The following is an 18,179-nucleotide window of genomic DNA, read 5'->3' on the forward strand; positions in this document are numbered from 1 at the left end:
GGAAGATAAATGCTGTCTCCATGCACTCTGGCTTCCGCCACAGTGTTCCATTTTGCCAGAAGCGGTGTTCCATTTTGCCTATTGGCCACATGACCCGGAAAGCTGTCTGTGGACAAACGCCGGCTCCCTCGGCCTGAAGCGAGATGAGTGCCACAACCCCATAGTCACCTTTGACTGGACTTAACCGTCCAGGGGTCCTTTACTTTTACCTATATCCTGCAACCACCATGAGCCACTCAGGCCCAGTGCCAGCACCTAGAATGGTGCATGGACATCTGACCCCAAAGGCTCAATGTGGCTGATGCTGCTTGCTGGCAACCCCTTTAAAAAAAGGGGTGGTGTTTCTTAGCCTGGCTCTGTAGTGAGCAGCAGCTGCCATTATGCCAGGGCCCAAAGGCGTTCTGGTGCAATGAACATGATGGTTGCAGGAATTCTTCTTCTTACTTCCATGTATAGCCGTGGGTTGAGTGCTGCCACCTGTTCCCAGATTCTCCCACCTTCCCCAAACTGCCCACCACTGGTAGGCTCACTTTGTGTGCCCTGGGGATGCCCACTTGTGCCCTTTCAACCCTGGTGCCAACCTTGGATCCATTGACTCCATTGACAATAGCAGGCATGTGTAGAAACTGTACATTTGTGCACAAGGTGTGAATCTTTTGAACATCGAAACCATGCCACATAAAGAGCCAAGATGACTGATGACTTCTTCACACTCACCTAATGGAGGCTGTGGCATCATAGAATCATAGCGTTGGAAGGGACCCTGAGGCTCATCTAGTCTAACCCCCTGCAATGCAGAAATATTTCCAGCTACTGGGGAATGAACTTGGGAGCTTCTGTATGGAAAGCAGATGCTCCTCCACAGAACTCAATCCCCCTTGTACCCACCAGCCTTGTTTCCAAAATTCAAGGTATGCAGAAGATCAGAGATTCCTCTCTGAAGTAGGCACACATGAGGGAGAAGGCCATCTTTCTGGCATCCTGGAGCTATTGGGTGTGGTGTAGTGGCTAGAGCATCAGACTAGGACATGGGAGGCCAGGGTTCAAATCCCCATTTGGCCATGAAGCTTACTGAGTGACCTTGGGCCAGCCGCCAACTCTCAGTCTGACTAAAATAATATTAAATTAAATTTGGTAGTTACTTTATCTTGCCCAAAAGGATTTACAACCAACAGGGTTGTCATGATGATAATATGGAAAGCAGGTGGTGCCGGGGGGGGTGGGTTGTATGCTGCCTTGAACTCCTTGGAGGAAAGGTGAGGTCTAAAATGTAATAAATAAATTAAAATAGCTTGCTTAGGGAGGAAGGCCCAGGGCAATAAGTCAGAAACAACGTGTGAAACAACTTCACTCTTCCACAGTGATTCCAACTGTTCCTGTTAAAAAGGGTCTGAAGGACCAATTATTTCTTTTCAGCTTAACTGCCTGATCACACTGTTCTCGTGTCAGTATTCCAAACAACAGCTGCTTTTCAGTGTCTTCCTGTCATCTGGTTTTCTTTGACATCCGGCTAAGCCTTCTCATATTCTGTTTAAAATATCAAGGCGAGAAACAAAAGATTCATCATGGTTGGGCACTAGTCAATAAAGTGCACAGAGGGTTAGAGGACGTTCTCTGCCTCAGCCTGCAGTACATTTCAACTCTTGCCTTTGACTTGATGTAGATTCCTTGCCCTGGATAAAGGCTGCCAAAGGGCTCTTTTTGTTAAACCATGATAATATTTCCCTTTATGGTGCAGTTGCCATTGGAAGCAATGCACACCCTTGATTTCAGAACATCCCAATTTCACCAAAGATGTCTGCCTATTAATGCAATAATATGGCTAGATAACTAGAGTCTTGCTTTTCTGCTTCTAAGCTTTAAATTGGGATTTGGGAACCTCTAGCCCAGGCATCCCTAAACTCGGCCTTCCAGATGTTTTGAGACTACAACTCCCATCATCCCTGGTTAACAGGACCAGTGGTCAGGGATGATGGGAATCATAGTCCCAAAACATCTGGAGGGCCAAGTTTGGGGGTGCCTGCTCTAGCCCATGGGACAATCTAAACCTGCCAGTGCGTCCACATTGGCTCAAAAGACCCTTTCCCCCAAACCACACTCACCTGTCCATCAGTTAATACCATTGGGTGGTGTCAGCTGGTGGGTGGGGGCCAGCATGTTCCCCCTGCAGCCAGCAGGACCGAACCCTCCGCTCATCAACCATGCAGGGAATACACGGGCAAAACAGACCCACACAGCCAACAGAATCGTGTCCTTGAATCCTAAACCCCTAATCCCTGCAGCCAATTTTTATGTTCCAACTATAGTTCCAGCTAGTACTTAATGTTCCAACTAGTTATAACTGGTACTTATGTTCCAACTAGTACATAATGGTCAGAGTAAAAAATGGTCACAGTAAAAAACGGTCATAGTAAAAGCCACATGTGATGCATTGCAGTAGTCTAACCAGCAATGACCCACTTTCAAGAGCTAGGCAAAGCATGCAGCTCTCTCACCCACCAAAGTAGAACTTTCAAAGGCAGCTCCAGTTGTCAGAAAGGTGCATGATATAAGAAGCAATGCCATTGTCATTTATTTCTGCCTGTAAGGCCTCTGACACATCAGCATAAAGGAACCACAGTATAATTGAGAAGTGGATCCAAGGGGTTTTCAACCAATACAGCTCTTGCCTGACACTTTGACACTACAAGGAAAAGTGCAAACTTGACTTCATTGATTTTCATTTTTCAAGCCCAAGGCTGTTAAGAAACAGTGTGAAGCTGTGAAAAGCAGAATTTCACCGTTCTTTCAGCTTTAATAATTTACAAGCAGTCATTTTAGTATTGGAGGTGGGTTCTTTTTTTAATGCTTCCATGTTCTCCCCACCCACCCCTTTCTTGGCTTTCTTGTCCCTTTTGGGAAGGAGCTCATACAAACACAGTTTGATGAGACTAAGTGATCATTGTGTCCAGCTTGCCTCTACCTTTTCCTGCTCTCTCTCATGCTGCCTCCAGAGCAATCAAAACACATTACGTCCACTGAATCGTCCAAAGAGAATTTTATTGAAACACCATATTAAATTACTTGAGGAGCAAATTATTTATTTCTGGCTTAACGGCAGTCTCGGGAACCTCATAAATCCTAGTACAAGAGTGGCATCTATCTCAGGCCTGTATTTACAACAGATTTTCAAATCCATAGGATGCAAGCAGCCAGTTCACACAGGGAGCCCAGATTGCTCTGATCTACACATCATGCACTTTCTTCCATTTGTTCTCATGTTGATGCACAAAAGCACATTCCTGCTGCTTCCGTTTCATTTTGGCGTAAGGCTGGCTGGCCACCCATCTGCCGCTGGATCTAGCCCACGGAACAATGGAACAAATTATCGGGCTGCTGCTGGCCCAACTACATACAGTTTTATTTCAAGGTATGGTGAAAGTGAGAAAAGTAGTTTTCCAAAGGTGTTCATAAGCAGGAAAGATATCACACACTTTGAATTTACAGTTCTGCTTTTAATTTTGTATGTCGTGGACAAGCTAGTACAGTGGTACCTCAGGTTACAAACAGCTCGAGTTACAAACACTTCAGGTTAAAGACTCCGCTAACCCGGAAGTAGTACATCAGGTTAAGAACTTTACCTCAGGATGAGAACAGAAATTGTGTGGCGTCAGTAGGAGGCCCCATTAGCTAAAGTGGTACCTCAGGTTAAGAACTGTTTCAGGTTAAGAACGAAGCTCCGGAACGAATTAAGTTCATAACCAGAGGTACCACTGTACTTGAAGCGGCATGGGGCATTTCAAATCAATGCTCAGAGAATCACATGGCACTTTCAGGTGTGCTCCAGAAAGGCAACTACATAAGTGAGGAACGAGGCATGTTATATGCATAAATAACAGTGTTTATTTTCCATGTGTGTATCAGAAAGTCAAAGGGCAATGGCCAATCTATCTCTTTAGGTCTAGGGGAGCTCTTGGGAAGTCCTTTTGGAATAATTCCTATTTGTGATTTATTTATTTACTTCATGAAATTTATATACTGCCTGATTGCAGAAGAAACCTCAAAGCAGTTTACAAAAAGGATAACATAATAAAATCACCACTAAAAGTTTTACAACTATAATTTAAAATGTAAAGAAAGTTAATTGATTAAAATAAATTACAACTCACAGTTCCCCCCCCCCTCCCGAATGTCTGGATAGGCTTGCCTAAATAAGAATGTATTCAGCAGGCGCCAAAATGAATACAGTCAAGGCGGCTGCCTGATTTCAATCAGCGGGGAGTTCCAAAGTTTTTATGGAAGCTTCCTCATAATAATGCTAGAATAAACAAGACATGTGCATTTATTTAAAGGAAAGATCCATTATCAGCAGCCTGCTCTAACCAGTATCCTGCTCATAATTGTTTCTTGTAGCTCTGACACAGAACATTTCCCAAGTGCTTAAGACCCTTGGATTGGTCCAAAAGCTTTCCTATGGAAGCAGACTTCATTTTGGAACCAGCCTTTGAGGAAAAGAGCTGATGCAGCCTTGTGAATCAGGTTTTGCTTTCCACTTGTCTTTCATCAGTACATTTGCCCACAAAATGTAGTGGCTGCCTAGCTAGAATTCATGTGAAACAACTGAAGTCAGTGAGTGAAAAGAGTCAAGCAAAACATTTCATTTTCCGATGATGTCGGAGTGCTGATTTAAACACAGAAAATACATCGGTTTAGAATGAATTTTTGAGGACAAGAAAAAATGTATAATTACTTTCAGGATAAGTAGCTCCAGTTTATGGAATAAAGCCAAACAATAGACATTACCGAAGGAGGGACGTGCCATTGCAGTTAGGAGAGCATCAGTTACTGTAGATACTCTCCCACAGGAATAAAACTAGCGCCACCTAATGATAGGAATCCAATTGCGTGGCTTCTTCCTAATGCAGCTTTTAAACAGAAAGAGAAGCTTTCAAATGCTCTCTCCCCTGTTCAAAACAAAGAGGGACATTGTGACAATCGGAAAGGTGGACTGGAAATGCCCTAACTAAATAAAATAAAAGTGATGTTTCCATCACAATTAGAGAACGTTCTGGAACCTCAGATGCAGAGGCCAAATTTGACCCTCCAAACCTTCCTGCCTAGCCCTCAAGACTTTTCCCAGGCCACATCCCTCACCAGTCCTTTCGAGTTTTTATGCCTGTCTGGAATTTGTCACTGGACTCTGATCATGTTTTTTGCTTCCCTGGATAGAGGACACACAGAGAGAGGGGTGTGTGTGTAAAATTCACATCAGGATCATTGCCCACTTTTCCTTGGCCCCACCCACCAGTGGCATGTGGCTCTCGGAATGTTGCCCAGAAAGGAACGTGGTCCTCGGGCTGCAAAATGTTCTCCGTCCCTGTTCTGGAACACATTACGGGCTTCATTAAGTGTGATGTTCAAGCCTATTGGAACTTCTAATTCCCTGTGTGGGTAGAACCCACAGTGAAGCAGGTTTTGGTCCAGGATTAGGAGAAATGTCTGAATAGCCCAAGCTGTTTGAGAGTGGAAGTGGTGGTCTCTCTTTCCCTGGAGGTATTTAGGCAAAGGACGAATGGATGGCCATCTGTCAGGGTTCCTGTAGCTGCATCTTAGATCCTGCATTGAGAAGGGGGGTGGGCCAGATGATCTTGAAAGTCCCCTCCTATTCTTTAAACAATTATTGTAACTGAGTGCACATCATGGAAACAGTGATCCTTCTCCAGCAGCTGCACAGAACAAGGGGGTGACTGTAGGCAGGGCCGTCTTAAGCATATCAGGCACCCTGGCGCCTTGGTGCGACAATCCCTCCGGCACCCCCACCCCATTTCTCAGCGCGGCGGGCGGGTGGGCACAGCGCGGCTGCCATGGGCACAGCAGCGTGGCGGCACCCTGGCGGCCCAGTGCCCTGGCGCATTGCGCCACCCAGCCTTGCCTTAGGGCCGGCCCTTACTGTAGGGCTGAGCTAAAATGGCCTCCCCAAACAATATTAACACTGGATCTGAAGACACGCCTAAAATTCACAGACTGCAAATATGGGGAGTCTTCCTCCCAAAGAAGAACTGAATTTCCCCAAGAGTTCTGGAGGAGCTTGAAAAAGAACATTCAGAAAATAATTTTCTGATAAATTTCAGGTCAGTCCTTGAAGGCTGATAGTTTGGAACAAGCTTTCCTTTGACGTAGATTGTCTAACAAAGGTGATCTTGTCTTTGAGAGAGCTTTTGTCAATGAGCTTCAAAGGGAGCCTGGGTTTCTCCAGAACACTGTCTGAAAACAAGTGCTTTTGGGGAATCTTTTTTTAGAACTAAAGTGGTAACCTTCAAAGCTAACAAAATGATCAAGCAGTGTGCAGGGCTTAATCCCACAAGCCTTTTTACCTCTTACATGAAAGGTACACTTTGTGAGCACGCTTAGCTGCAGATAACAGTAATGGGCATTTACTAACATAAATACCGTATGTAAGTTAAGTATTCCATGTTAACTCCTCATTGACATATTTTACAAGGAGCACCTAACCAATATCCTTGACTCATTGTGGGCAGAGCAGCACCTGAGGACAAGGTAGCAAAAACCAAGAAGCACTTCTGTTGAGAATAACTTCATGGATTTTCAGTATGTTCAGACAGACATGCATTAAACTTAATTACAGGTGTTCCCCCACTTATGGGTGTTTGACTCGTGCATGACCGCATGTAAGCGTGGTGCAGGGAAATAATTAAATATGTGAATTTAACCTTCAAAAATAGTCTGAAACAAGGAGGGAAATTGCAAAAATGGGGCAAAATGTGTGGGAAAAAGCACCGGGAGCCCTTGAACTGAGCTTTGAGGCCTGTGGAGAGTTGGAGTTTGAGAAAGGAGGTTTGAAGGGAGTGATTATGGTGGAGTCTGGTGGGTTTTTGTGGGTTTCCAGGGGTTTAGATGATGTTTACAGGCTTTTTAGATGGTGCTCCCCGTTGCATGCGATTTTGCATATACACATGGTGCCCGGGAACATAACCCTCACATAAGTGTGGCACCATTCTTAAGTACAAAGTGTATGAGGCTTAAGTTTTCTAGTTGCACTGAAGCAGGTTTGAGAGAAAAATGCAGTATTTGTCAAAAAGCTGCAGGATATAATAATAATAATTAATAATAATAATAATAATAATAATAATAATAATAATAATAATATGTTTATATCACACTTTTCCTCCAAGGAGCTCAAGGTGGTGTTACGTAGTTCTCCTCCTTTCCACAACAACCTTGTAAGGTAGGTTAGGCTGAGAGGCAGTGACTGGCCCAAGGTCACTGAATGAGCTTCAAGATTGAGTGGAGATTTGAACCCTGGGCTCACAGCCCAACACTCTAACCCAGCATTTCTTAGCCTCTGGTCCCTAGATGTCGTTGGACTATAACTCTCATCATTCCTAGCCATCCTGGCCAGTTGTAGTTCAAGAACATCTGAGGACCCAAAATCGAGCTAGGCTCTCTAACCACTACACCACACTGTCTCTGCTTAACATCATGCGGATACAACTTCAAAAGCTAGCAGAGGGAGTGCATTGGATGTGGAGTAAGCGGTAATGTGACTATGCCCTATGGTTACACATTTATACCACTACGATTAATACAGTGGTCTTTACTATAACCACCAGTCTCAACTCTCCGCAGCATTTGTCTCATCATTCGTGTATCTGAACTCCCATTGCCTGGTTTTTCAAATCCCAAAAGCATACAGAAGGAGAGAGGGTAAGGCTTTTGCAGGCTAAGTTGCTTCTGTTGCCATTGTAGGTAAGAGTGAAACCTCGTTTTCTTTCATGCATAGGGCTGCATTACTGGTTAGACAAAATAAGGTGGAAATACAGTGGTACCTTGGTTTAAGAACAGTCCTGTTTACGAACGATTCGGTTTACAAGCTCCGCAAAACCGGAAGTAGTGTCCCAGTTTGAGAACTTTACCTTGGTCTAAGAACGGAATCTGAACAGTGGAAGGGCACCGGCGGCGGGAGGCCTCATTAAGGAAAGCGCGCCTCAGTTTAAGAACGGTTTCGGTTTAAGAGCGGACTTCTGGAACAGATTAAGTTCATAAACCAAAGTGCCACTGTAACTGGTTTCAACTTTATTTTAATGTACTGTATTTAGGATCAAGGTATCTTGTGGCAAAAGTATCTTTGGGTAGGACTAAAAGGACTATGACATTTTAAAAGTAATGATTTTTACCTGTAGCATCCGCATTAAGGAATGCATTCCATGAATTCTGGCTTCATGTGTTTTTTTAATAATAATAATTAAAAAAAAACAACAACAGAAAAATAAGCCAAGATTTGATCTCAGCAAATTTTCCTGGTTTGTTAAAGGTAAAGGGACCCCTGACCATTAGGTCCAGTCGCGGACAACTCTGGGGTTGCAGGGCTCATCTCGCTTTACTGGCCGAGGGAGCCAGCGTACAGCTTCCGGGTCATGTGGCCAGCATGACTAAGCCGCTTCTGGCGAAACCAGAGCAGCGCATGGAAACGCCATTTACCTTCCCACCGGAGCGGTACCTATTTATCTACTTGCACTTTGACGTGCTTTTGAACTGCTAGGTTGGCAGGAGCTGGGACTGAGCAACGGGAGCTCACCCCATTGCGGGGATTCGAACCGCTGACCTTCTGATCAGCAAGCCCTAGGCTCTGTGGTTTAGACCACAGCGCCACCTGCATCAAACTAGATGTTACATCATATTGGGGTATTTTTTGGCTTAATACAAGCCAGGATCTTTGAATTGGTGTTGGTGAATTGATGGAGGAGAGAGGAGAGGGTTTATGAAGTTTCAAATGGTTGTCAACAGCAGATCATAGGGACTTGGATGAATAATGCATTTTCTGTGTAGCCTGTCTATTGTGGCTTGTGTATATTAAAGGTCATCTTTGAGAACTGTGGGCCCCTGGTTGTCCTTGAAGTGAAAATGAAAACACACACACAGTTTTTAAAACAATGACAAGAGCTGTGAAGAAACCTCTGCTGGCATAATTCCTTTTTGTCTCTGGGGGTGGGGGGGTGGGGGGTGGGACAGAATTGAATATTGACATCCATTTCTCCAAGGCTCAATTATATAGATGTGTCTATCAACACACTGCCTGGGTCTGTGTGAGAATACACTGCTTTTCATTACTGGGATGAGTTTTAATTTTGTAATGTTTAATTCCAGCAGGATTTTAGAGACCTTCCGTGAAGCAAAGCGCAGCTGCTACAAAATAACTTTCTTTTCTTTTCTTTTGCAATGACGGAGCCAATCTTCCTTGATTTGTTATGAAGCGAAACTGGGACCCCAAGGAACGTGGACCGTTACCCAATAGAGCTATTCAAAAGCTTTGCATATGTGATGCCTATTAACATGTGCCACAAGGTGACACACAAATGTGCAATGTGATAAGTGCCAAATCCATCACTTCCAATAAACTGTTTCCTCATCAGGAGAGAGCTTGACCATGATTTCCCGGTGGTAGACTATGCTTGCCCAACTCTGCTCTATTTATTTCCTCTAAAAGACCTGCCAGGGGGTGAGAGTGGGGAATCAAGTAGCTTCGGAGAGAGCACAAAATGGGGTAACTAAAATAATCACACTTTGGGGAGGGAGAACCCACTGAACTCAAACATGCAGGGTTATAAGAGTCTGTTTGCAAATACGTGTTCCTAGGATGTGTGTGTGTGTGTGTGTGTGCGTGTGTGTGTGTGTTGCTTCTTCATTTCACTTGATCTCATTTGTTATGGTTAGAATCATAGAGTTGGAAGAGACCACAAGGGCCATCCAGTCCAACCCCCTGCCAAGCAGGAAACACCATCAAAGCATTCTTGACATATGCCTGTCAAGCCTCCGCTTAAAGACCTCCAAAGAAGGAGACTCCACCACACTCCTTGGTAGCAAATTCCACTGCCGAACAGCTCTTACTGTCAGGAAGTTCTTCCTAATGTTTAGGTGGAATCTTCTTTCTTGTAGTTTGAATCCATTGCTCCGTGTCCGCTTCTCTAGAGCAGCAGAAAACAATCTTTCTCCCTCCTCCATATGACATCCTTTCATATATTTGAACATGGCTATCATATCACCCCTTAACCGTCTCTTCTCCAGGCTAAACATACCCAGCTCCCTAAGCCGTTCCTCATAAGGCATTGTTTCCAGGCCTTTGACCATTTTGGTTGCCCTCCTCTAGACACGTTCCAGCTTGTCAGTATCCTTCTTGAACTGTGGTGCCCACAACTGGACACAGTACTCCAGGTGAGGTCTGACCAGAGCAGAATACGGTGGTACTATTACTTCCCTTGATCTAGAATGCTATACTCCTATTGATGCACCCAGAATTGCATTGGCTTTGATGCTGCTGCCTGCACACAGCCGAAACTCTGGTCAAAGAGACTCCAGGGATTTCAGTGCTGAATCTACGGTAGGTTCAGCTTCCTTGATACAAAAGTCAATGGAGACTGTGGAGTCTTTGGGATAGCTGGTTTTATTTCCACCTATATACAAGCTAAGGAAGGAAGGAAGGAAGGAAGGAAGGAAGGAAGGAAGGAAGGAAGGAAAGGCTCACAGCATTGGTATTCCATCAGATCTTGCCTCTGCGTTAGGTTTCCAGGGAAGAACCCCCAGCAAAGCCATAGCTTTGGATTCAGCCCACAGGGAAAGCCCAGCCATTACGTCCAGCTTCTATCCCAGCCAAAAACTCCCACAAAAAATCCTCTGGCTTCTGTTCTTCTGCTTACTAGATAATGTCGTCTCCAGTCAGGTGAGGGGGTGTAGAAATGACCACCCCTCCTCCTGGAGAGCAGGATCTGCTTAGTGGTCACTATGGCAACATGGTCAGCCCTTCAGTTATGGAGATGGGCCAGTTAGGGCTATTTCCTCTTAAGAAAGGGAATGGTTTGACCAGTTCAACAAGTTTGCCTTGAGCGGGCTGCAACCTTTCTTCATGGGGGAGCCTCTTCATCCCCTTGGTCATTTTGCTTGCCTTTTTTTTTGACATGCAAATTCATTTATTTTGTTGAATTTATAAAATTGTCTGGAAACAAAAACAAAACAAACCAGGTTGGGGAACCTAATACCTTTTGGTATGCAAGGAAATGAACAATGCTTCTTCATCACAGCTCATGGACGGAGCTAACATTGGCTTTTATAAGACAATCTGTTCCTATGGGAAGCTTGCTAGTGGAGGAGGAATGATTTATAGTTCTGATGTTTTAAACAATAGCAGGTGCGTACACACACAGCTTCTGCTAGCTTTATAATGACTAAACTACTCTTTGGATCGAGCCCATAATCCTTATTTAATTCAGCAGCTGTTGCCTTTTTGGAAGCCAAAACGCCTGGTAAAGGAAACCTGTGTTCCCATATTGCATGTGAAGAAAATCCAGAAGGTTTCTGCCTGGTTCACCTAACTTTGGTTGTATTTACAGAGACGCTAATAATGTGATTCTGATGCATGTTTCCTAAGGCAAATGCTCAATTTCCCAAGTTACCATGCTTTTTATTATTCATGGCATAGCTGCCAAGTTTTCCCTTTTCTCGCGAGGAAGCCTATTCAGCATAAGGGAATTTCCCTTAAAAAAAGGGAGAACTTGGCAGCTATGATTCATGGTAAATCACTGTTTGGTAGGGAACCGGTGGTCCATTAGATGTTGTTGAACTCCAGCTCCCATCAGCCCTAATTAGCAAGACCAATGGTCAGGAAATCTGAGAGTTGTAGTCCAGCAACATCAAGAGGGCCAAACATTCACCAGCTGTGTCTTAAAGGTCACACACCAGCCAGAAAGCTAGATGAGAACTTTATTGTCTGTAACAAAAACAGAACAGCAATAGGAAACCCTTGACACCACCCAGATACAACTAAGTCCATTGCCACCTAGTGATCAAACTGTATAATGACACTATCCACATAGTGTCCATATTTTTCCCTTTTGGGAATGAATGGTTATTGAAAGTTACCAGTGTGAGTTTCTAGAGCTGTAATTTTTCAGGGTTCAGCTTCCATGTCAAGATCTCCAGAAGTTATTGTCTTCCGGTTCAGCGCCAGCGCCGATCGGCGGGGTCTCGTCTCGTCTCCGAGACGGCCCGTCCCTGCTAGGAGTGGGGAGGGCAGCGAGAGCGACGCTGCGCCCCTTAGAACCCCGGGAAGGGCGTCCCGGGGGCAAATTTTGCTCGGCAGAGCCCCAATCCGGACTCCCCAACTCTCCGGCTAGCTCTAATAAGAGCTCCGGAGCGAGGAGGGTAGAAGTCGCGGGGGCCATTTTGAGCGGCAACGTTATCCTAGCGGGGAGAAGCTTCAAGCCGAAGGCGGAGAGCGCTGGATTCTTCTGAAAATAAAACGATTGGAAATAAGACTGTAAGTAATCTCACGATTTGGATTATAAAACAATTTGGATCTGGGAGAGAGGGGAGAAAAGAGGAAGCCACCCCCCCCACGGCAACAAAAGAGACAGTAAATAGAAACCCGAAGCCGTAAATAGAAGATTTCAATTTAAAAGGATCCCTCAAAGGCATCAAAGAGAATCTCCCCTAAATGCAGGGTAAAAGGGGAGAGAGACTGTGGTTGTGAGTGCCCTGCAGTAAGAGGTAAAGACTAAGAAAAACCTTTCTTTTCCTCGGGAGCCGGCAGCCCAGACAACCCAGTGAGTTGATCAGGATTTATAAGTCAAATTTTTATTTCAATTTGTATTTCTGGACTTTGTGGAAATTCTTTTTTGGTTTAAATGCTTGTGAAATGTGAGTTCGAACTTTATTTTTAATAAGACTTGAAGAATGCAGCCAGCTTGTTAAAATGGAGTCGAGAAAATAAACTGTGATCATATTCCACCCCATGTGACAAGTTTTGACCTTGGCAGGATTGAACTATGTCAACAAAAAGGTATTCGCCTGAGTTCCAGCGGTCTGTTTTGACCTTAATGTGGGAAGCAAGAATAGAACTATGTCAAGAGGAGACACAACGGCAAGAGTTACAGCAACAATTCCAGATGGTGATGGCAGAATATGATTTCTTAGAAGATGAAGCTTTTGAAACTGAAGAAGACGAATGTGAGAATGACAATGATGGTGACTGTGATTTGGAAGGAAAAGATGAAGATGAGGACTGTGATGATTTAACACAAAATGAAGCCCACCACGAAAAAAATGATGGCTTTACTCTACAAAAAGTTGGATGGAGTGCCTTTCCTTTGAGGGGGGCACGATTGGTATTACTGGAATTTCAGAATGCCCACAGGGAAGAGGGAAAAAATATGCAGAGAAGAGAAGAAACTCAGGGGTCTTGTATGGAGGCCTGGATGGCAAAAGATTGTAAACAGGGGGTGGGGTGAAGGGAAAGTGAAGTTGTGATTATAAGGATGGATTAACAGGTTTATAACTGGTCTGCTGATTATGGAATTTGCTGGATTGGGGGGGTGGAGCCGGTAATCGGGGATGTAAGGTTAAATTGGGAATAGTTATAGTTTTAAAAGTGAATTGATTTTGGAAAAATGTGAAAATATGGAGGCTTATAGAGGGGGTAAAAATTAGGCACGGGAAGATAAAATGGGAGTTTGATTTTTCAGTGATTTGGACATTAGGTGAAAATGATAATAATCAATTTATAAGTAGTATAAGGTATAAAGGTGTATTTTTATAAAATAAGAAACTGTTGAAGATGATAAAAAAGGGATGAAAACCGGGGGAGGGGGGAGGGTGGGGAAGCCCACAAAATATGGTTTAATAATTATGAATGAAAGAAAGATTTTTTCTGTTTTGTATTGTCTTTTTATCTTTTTTGATATTTTTTTCTTCTCTTTTTTCTCTTTTTTTCTATTTTTACTTTTTTTTTTTTTTTGGTATGATAATAGATGGTTGGATGGATGACCTCCTGCGTACTGCCCTGGTTTACTGGAGCTCCCTGGTGGCAGGGGGGGGGGCTTTGGGGACAGGGGAGGGGGAGGAGGACAGAAATCCAAGCATAAAATGGACCATCTCTGACTGTTCACTTACATGGGATACTTCTGTGGCAGGGGAGGACCCATGGAGGGGGGTGGGAAGGAGGTGGAAAAGGTGTTTATGTATGTACCGTTTTTTTGTAATTTGTAAAATTAATAAAAATTATGTTTAAAAAAAAAAAAGATCTCCAGAAGTTATTTTTCTGAGGGAGGTGATGATGGATGCAATACTTGTGCTTATAAATGCATACCTATGAACACTGGCAATATTCAGTCCAGGCCCTGCCATTTCATGGATGCCAAGCTGTATTTTCAATGGTGATAGCGTGTTCTGATTTTTGTCTCTCATTATTTCACAGTTAGTATCCTCTGGCAGCTGTTGATTTGGACTTGGTTTCAAGATTCTTCTAATTTTGCCAATGCATCATATATGTGACTCAGACCAGCAGGAAACTGGTAGACTAGACATGTCTGTAAGTGGGGATGATATTTGTTATTGGAGCTGGTATTCAGACTTTCAGCATATTCTGAATTAGAAACCAACCAGTAGAATAGATCATCCTCTGTAAACCAACATATCAAAAGTATTAAACCAGAAAAGTATGACTAAACAGAAGATATCTTCTTTGGTGCCTCCATACTGTCAGTATTCTGTGGGATTCAACTGCATACCAGAAATTTAGGTTTGCACAATTAAAATGGATTAAAGTGCCCAGTCACCCTAGTGCAACACCACCACCATTTTCTGTGGTTAACAGACTAGTGGGGAAAGGCACTAAAATGTATGGGATGAACAAATACTTAATGGAAAGACGTGTGAACTCCACACAAGCAAACCAACGTGGCCGTAGACTGCGGATAGTCTAACGTCAGCTCAAGCTTTGTGTGAGAAAATCAGGATGAATGCTCAATACGTAGGTCATCTGGATGAGACCCGTGTTTGTTTTGTTCCTGTCACATGTTTATTGCTTGCTATAATGAGATCCATTTGCCACTAGAGGGAGATCCTGCACTTTAGTAAACTCCGTGGCATGCTAGGAATTTGATGTAATTTGTTACTATTCACATTTAATAGCATTCTTGCAGTTATCGCAGGTGTCTGTATGAACTATAGCGGAGCTGCAGGAACCGGAGGAGGGCACAGAGAGAAACAATTCTCTCTCTGTAGTTTACTTATGCGCACAGTATGGAAGGTTATATGCTGAAGCATTCCTTATACGAATTCGTTTCTCAGCAAAAGATGCTAAAATACCATTAACTAAGGTGCAGAAACTTTCCATTGTATCTTACAAATGTTCTGCTATTCATCTGTAATTTAAATCAAATTAAATACTTATGGAATATGAAAAGTGACAGTAATATTTATTTCCCACATATGCTTAGAATCAGAGAATTGGAAGTGACCTTCAAGGGTGGCTGGGGAAGCCCAGCCAGATGGGCAGGGAATAATAATAATAATAATAATAATAATAATAATAATAATAATTTATTATTTATACCCCGCTCATCTGGCTGGGTTTCCCCAGCCACTCTGGGTGGCTTCCAACCGAATATTAAAAACAGTATAGAGGATCAAACATTAAGAACTTCCCTAAACAGGGCCACCTTCAGTTGTCTTATAAATGTAAAATAGTTGTTTATTGCCTTGACATCTGCTGGGAGGGCGTTCCACAGGGCGGGTGCCACTACCGAGAAGGCCCTCTGTCTGGTTCCCTGTAACCTCACTTCTCGCAATGAGGGAACCGCCAGAAGGCCCTCGGTGCTGGATCTCAGTGTCCGGGCTGAATGGTGGGGGTGGAGACGCTCTTTCAGGTATACAGGTATAATAATCAGGTATAATAATAATATGTCCAACCCCCTGCAATGCAGTAATCCTGCATACAGATGTCATTACAGAACCTGTAGTGGTTAGAGTGCCAGACTAGGGCCTGGGAGACCAGGGTTCAAATCCCCACTTAGTCATGAAGCTGAGTGACCTTGGGCCATTCAGTCACTCTCAGCCTAACCTACCTTGCAGGGTTGTTGTGGGGATTAAATGAGGAGGGGGAGAACCATGTACACCACCTCAAGCTCCTCTAAGGTAGGATGTAAATGCAATCTAAATAAATAAATATACAGAACACCGCCCATTTTAGAGAACCGCTCTGATTCCTCCTCAAGCACAGAGGCCACAGACAATTGACTGATTCTCTTCTTTAGAGTATCTTTCCTCCTCCCTGTCTTCTTTCACCTGTTCAAAATCAGTTTAATTTTAAAATGCATCGTATTCAACTAGCGTGATGTAGTGGCGAGAGCAGCCTTCACCATTCTGGTGCCATCCACATCTCTGCCCTGATACACCCCAGACTACAACTCCCATCAATCCTAGCTGCTGGCTGGGACTCCTGGGAGTTGTAGTTCAAAACAGCTGGAGGGGACCAGGTTGACAAAGGCTGGTTAAAGTGTTGGGCCCAGGAGACAAGGTTCAAGTCCTCATTTAGCCAGAATGCTCACCTTGAGCCAGTCTCTCAGCCTCGTACATGTAAAAACCATGGTCCATGAGGTTCCGTGCAAGGAAACCCTGAACGCTGCCATCAAAAACACAGATCATACCTGTGGATCCAAAGATGTCTTCTGTGGTTTTGCGCAGGTGAGGGGCCCATGCAAATACACAAAGATCCATCAGGATCCATGCTTCCTGCTCCTTACTTTTGTGTCACGGCAGATCTGGTAAATACTGGATTGGATATTTTTATGTCAGGCAGAGACATCAATGTTAACTTTGTCAGTGGTGCGGGGGGGATGCCTTGTAAAAACCCAGAGATCCATGTTTTGTGCCAGGGTGGTGCAAACATGTGCTGGAGCTGTGATTTTTGGAGACCTACATTTGAAGGGAGAAATCCCACCTCCTTCTAGCAACTCCTGCAGCGAAGCTGGTGCCAAATGTATTGCTCTGCTTTCCTTTGGACGACATCAGTGAGTCTTGTCATCTGGCCAGCCCAGGACCTCCATACACACATTGCCCAAGCTTGCGCCCTGGAGAGGTCACTTCAGTGTTGCCAACACGGGAAGTGGCAAATACGAGTTACTGGTCTCCGCAGCCACAGCAGGTGCTGTGATTCCCCAATGGTTGGCTTCGTTTCCAGAAGTGCACTCCATTGTCTCTAGAGACAGATGGATGCCAACAGCCAGCACACAAAAAACAGCCCAGTGTAGCCTGAGTGTGCTCAGAAGCTACAGAATGCTGATTATTTGGGGGAGGGCGTTGGAGAACCAGGAGGAGGGAAAGGAAATGAATATCTGGAACAGGAGGACTCCACACTGCAGCATTTCGTTGCAGGTTTCATTTGTTTCTGTATATTCCACACAGGACAGAGACTGTGGGTTAATTATCTCATGGTGTCCAACAGATGGTGCTATACATCAACTTTCTTCCCACAAAGCCATAGGAACTAACCCACAGGCAGTGCACTGTTTATTGATGTGGTTAGTGCAACAGGAGTCTGGATCCTTTGTGTTCCCATCATTCTAGTTTCATCCAGTTAATTTGGATTCTCTTTCCCTATAAATTCACATGTAATGTCAGGGAGCTGGTATGGTGCAGTTGCCATCATTGTCACTTTGGCATGGGAGTAGGCTCAGATTAATTTTCCTCTGCTATATATTTTTATTTTTATTATTATCTGCAGGTCACATTGAGTCCCTGTAAAGGGGAAAAGCCAGGATATAAATAAATATAATAAACAAACAAATAAATCTACAATCATTGAGGTTCTCCCAAGCCTGCCGAGACCTTGTGGTTGTGGTTGTGTAGGCTGTTTGCCTACCTAAGCAATGATGTGCACAACCTGAACATCAAAGTTAGTCAGAACAAGGATGAGATACATTCTCATTTCCCAAGATTCCGTCACCAAGAGCTAGAACCCAGCAGAGAGATAAAGACATAGAAAAGTGTCTGGGACCCCAATTGCTGAGGTGACCAGAGAAAGGAAGCAGGCCAGGCATAGGGAAACTCGGCCCTCCAGATGTTTGGGGACTACAATTCCCATCATCCCTGACCACTGGTCCTGTTAGCTAGGGATGATGGGAGTTGTAGTCCCAAAACATCTGGCGGGCCAAGTTTGCCTATGCCTGAAGCAGGCTTTGCTCCCATCCCAGTGCACCCTTTACTTTGTCCTATGTAACTGGCTGCCATTCAGTCCTGTTGGGAAAATACTGTGATTGGGGGCACTATTACAATGGCAGCAAACTTGCCTTCCACCCAACAGTGTATGGCCTCGACTTCACTGATATTAATCCTGCAGAGAGGAAGCAATG

This window comes from Zootoca vivipara, chromosome 3 (genome assembly GCF_963506605.1).
Source record: "Zootoca vivipara chromosome 3, rZooViv1.1, whole genome shotgun sequence".
Taxonomy (NCBI): Eukaryota; Metazoa; Chordata; class Lepidosauria; order Squamata; family Lacertidae; genus Zootoca; species Zootoca vivipara.